Below are 4,378 nucleotides of genomic sequence, written 5' to 3'. Positions count from 1 at the left end.
CTGCGCGAGCCTGGCGCGCGCTCGGGGGTCGCACCTGCCAGCGCGGGGACGGGGCGGGGGTCCTGGGCGGTCCGCGCCTCCGCCAGGTGCGGCGCGGGTGGCGGCCTCGGCCCGCGTGCGGCGCGCGCCCACCTGTCTGTGGTGTGGGGCGATGGCAGGCTGGGGTCCCGGCGTCCCTGGTCTCAGCCTCCCGGTCCCGAGTCCTGCCTTGGCTCGGGTGAGACTCGGTCGGCCGCATCCCTTCCATCGGAGCGCCTGCCGTTGGTGTGGGCTGGGGTCAGGGGTGTGTGTCAGTGAGAAGGTGGGGTTTCCTAGCTGGGATGGGGAGACGTGGGGGGACAGGTTCACCAACCTGTCTGCTAGGGTTTGCAGAAGCTTCCCAGGGGCTCAAGACAGGTCCTCCTGGCCCCCTTCTCCGGAGTCCCGGTGACAGGGCGGAGGTCAAGGGCCACTGGTGGCCTTGAAACTTTATTCGCCCATCCCTGCTCTGAGCTCCCTGTCTGCCCCGTCCCCACTGAGCCACAAAGCACTTGCGTTCCCAGAGCAGCTCAGACCATCTGCTGTTTCGGGGCAGCCTGGGTCAGCGTCTCAGTGCTGGGCCTCGGTGATGGTCCCAGGCGAGGAGACCCCTGCTGTGCTGAGCTGGGCCCTCTGGGACAGGGAGCAGGAGGCTGGCCGTCTGCTTGAGGCCTGGCCTAGCCCGGCCCGGCCACCAGTAACCTGAGTCCCCAGTCCCAGCTCAACAGTGCTGGGGGCGGGCTCAGGCCTCGTGGCCCCAGGAGGTGAGCCTCCGGCAAGCTGTGTCCTTGTGTGTGGCCGCCTCTTGGGATTGTGACATTAAGGCTGTTTCCTGCATTCTGTGGTTGCAGGGTCCTCAGGCAACCCCAGGTCCAGTCAAGCTGGGTCCGCTCTGGGGCTCTCAGGAGGCCCAAAGGACATCTGGACAGCTGTACTTTCCTTCCCCACCCCCACCACCAGGCAAAGCAGAGAGGGCAGGGTGCGTCCTTGGCAGCCTCTGAAGGCTGGGCGCTCCCCGCTCTGCTCGGCGGCCCTCCTGCCCGCTCCAGTCAGGTTGGGCAGGAGGAGGCGGTTTGTTTTCTGAGTCTCGTCCGGGCTCCTCCCCCACTGGGGCACCTTGCAGTCTCTGCTTCTCTGGGCCTGGGCATGGGGCATGTGTCAGGTACTTTTGCTTTTAACTTAGTTTATTATTCTAACAAAAGTTACCAAAGTCACTAATGCTTTTTGTCACAAATGTGTGCTACCAATAAATGCGTAGTGAGGTGGTGCCCAGCTCCCAGGTTCTGTTCCTGGACCACGCTCTGGGATGAAGCCCTGGGGGAGTCCGCCTTCTGCTCCTGACACCCACCGGGGGCTGCCCAGGTCTGAGACAGCCTGACTGTTGCCCCCATACACCTTCCCACAGTGGCTGCATATGCTGGGCACATTTGGAGGACCCGGGGGTGCCCACGCCTGGGAACAGGGTGGGCAGGTCTGAGTGTCGAAGCAGGCTTGGGGACGCAGCCGGGAAAGAGACAGGGGAGCTTCAGTGTACAGCTTTGGAGGCTGCAGGCTTACAGGGAGCTGGGAGGCAGTGGGGCTGCAGAGGTCAGGGCTGGGCTGGGCTGTGGGGCTTGGAAAGAATGGACTGGGGTGATGCTGGAGTCCTGAGACGGGGGCCTTGCTCTGTAGCCTTCCAGGTCCTCTGGCTGGTGGCCTCAGGAGCCTACAGAGGACCCCTGTCGATTGCTTCCTTGTTCCCTTCTCCTGAGTTCTACCTGCTGAGTTCTCAGCGCTGTCTGTTTTGTGGACTAGAACCCCTGTGGGAGGGGCTGGTTGGTCAGTCATACTCTAGCTTAAGTGAGAGCTGAACTAGACACTGGCTCTGGATACCAAGTGAATGTAGCTGGAGGTGGGGGGAAGAGAAGGCAGGTCCTGGCTGGTCTGGGGTGGCCTCCATAAGAGAGGGAGCCTCAGGCTGGGGACCCTGAGGAGGTCCTGGTGAGTCGGGGGTTCCTGTACCAGCCCCTGCTGCATTCTCAGTGCAGCCCTGGTTCCCCTGGCCTAGGCTTCAGAGCGTGACTGACCACCTTGCAGTGCAGGGAGCCTGGGTCGTGGTCACAGCCCCGTGCCCTGGGCCGGGCCCCACTCCCCACACATGGCTTCGGCCCAGTGGGAGAAGGTCCCCTGCTTGTCCTCCACTTTTCATGTCCTGGTCACAGGTATTTTGACCTAGGATCCTCAGGGCTGGGAGGAGGGCAGAACTGGGGAGGGTCTCCATCTGGTGCTGGGTTTGGTGGTGGGCAGGGTCTTGCCCAGCCTTTGGCCGAGGCAGAGGAGGGAGGGTGTTTGGCTCCGGGTCCTCGCTACTGGGTGTGTGGTGGATGCTGGGCCTGCTGGACTTGGCATCGAGCCCGTCTGTTGGGCACAGCTCCCGCAGTTCATCTCCGAGGTGGGGATGACCCAGGCCCAGGAGTGGGGGATGGATGGAGGCAAGGCTGTGGGCCCAAAGCCCCAGTCCCCGGGGCCGCCTGCCATGGGCCTGGGTGTTATGACAGCTCCTTGTGCCCTGGGTGGTGGTGTGGGGGGCTGTGGAGTTGGGGAGGCTCTGCCTGGCCTGGGCTGCTGGGGGAGTTCCCACTCCGCCCTCCCTGGCTGTGCCACTTGGGGTCTCTGACTCAGCCTCTCTGTGCCCCGAGTGCCTCCCTGGTGTTGGGAGTTCATGTACTGCCCTCACAGCCATGGCCAGGCAGGGACACTCGAGCCTGTGTGGCCTGAACCTGGGGAGGGGGCTCAGAGATCGCAGGACTCGGCACCACCTAAAGGACAGGCTGGTGGAGAGCCGCTGGCCCTGGGTCAGGGGTTGAGAGGCCGCAGATCCCCAAGGCTGAGGGCCCTGACCTGGGGGGTGCACAAGGGGGTCTGAGGGCACGAGATGGCTCTGCGCCGCCTGCCCTGGGCCAGCTACCCCTGCCAGCTTCCATCTCTGCCTTGGGAGAGTGGGGGGCATTTGGGACCACACCACATCTGGGGCAGCTGGCTGTGGCCTCTGGGAGTCTGGAGGGTCCTCTGCATCCTGTGTGGCCATGCTGGCTCCCAGGGTGCTGCCTCTGAGTGGATTCCTCCCCGGGGCGGATCTGTGGGGGCGGCACGCAGAGGTTAGCCAGGCCTCACAGGGAATCCCAAGGTGGGGGCACAGTGCTGGCAGGGGCACCCCTGGTAGCTGCCCTGAGTTTCAGCAGAGGCTGCTCCAGAGGTTTGGGGACCCCACGTGGTGGGTGTGCCGCCAACACCTGGCTGGCCTCCGGCACCCTCCCCCATCTGGCTGGGGTAGGGACAGCAGGGCTCTGCCTGGGACCTGGGTAGCTGACCCCTGGAGCCCCAGGCAGGCCCCACCCTTCCCTCTGTGCTGTTTGGGTCCTGCTACCTTTCTCCTGGCCCAACCAGGCTGGGGTCTACACCCTGCCACCAGGGGCAAGGGAGGACTTGTTACACCCTGTTGGGCCGAAGAGGGCGGAGGGAGTAGGGCCTCTGGGCCCTGGCTGGACATCTGTGTGGAGGCAGGGAGCAGGGACATCCCAGGCAGCCTGGGGTCTTCGTGAGGCCCTGGCTGGGTGGGCAGTGCGGGCTTGGGCCACTCTGGATGGTGAGAGGAGGCAGGGCCCTCTGCCGGTGAAGCCAGGTGGGCATTGCCCTGGGGTGCTGGGTGGCCGAGTGTCTCCCTCGGGTGAGTCAGAGGGTGCTGGGTGACTGTCTCCCTCGGGTGAGTCAGAGGGTGCTGGGGTTGGGTGCGGCAGGGAGAAGCTGCCGGCCAGGCCACCTGGGGCCATGTGTCGGGCTGAGGTGGGGACCCTGTTGTGGTCAGGTCCCTCAGAGACAAGGGCTCACTGTGGGCCCTGGCCTCCTAGTGGCAGTTGGTGGTGGCCGTGGTGTCCATGGGGCCTGCCTCACCCTGGGTTTCTCCATCCTTTCAGGTGTGACAGCCTCTCACTGTGGCAGCCTCAGCCTGGTATGGGTCATGGCCTTACCTGGGAAGGCTCCTGTGTGGGGGCAACAGACATGGAGGGGTCTGAGAAGTGACCTTCTCTGCTCTTTGAGGGCGTCATGGCCATGGCCTGGCCCTGGGAGGCTTGGGGAGGCAGCGGCAGGACCCCAGAGGGCTGGGGAGGGGTCTCTGCTTTGGCCCTGCCTGCTGTCTTCTCTGCCCTGAGGCTCGGGGCCTCTTGCCAGCAAGTGGGTGGGCCAGGGCTTGGGTGGGAGTGTGGGTTTGCCACTTCGCTGGGGGCCTCCTGCTACCTGCCGCTTCGGAGCCTAGCTGAGTCAAGGTGCCCTGGGGCCAGGGGACCTGGAGCGGCCAGTCGGGGTGGCTCTGTAGCTGGCA

Source organism: Rhinopithecus bieti, unplaced genomic scaffold (genome assembly GCF_001698545.2).
Source record: "Rhinopithecus bieti isolate Rb0 unplaced genomic scaffold, ASM169854v2 scaffold_26659, whole genome shotgun sequence".
Lineage (NCBI taxonomy): Eukaryota > Metazoa > Chordata > Mammalia > Primates > Cercopithecidae > Rhinopithecus > Rhinopithecus bieti.
The sequence above is the reverse complement of the archived record's forward strand: the minus strand, read 5'-3'. Positions refer to the sequence as shown.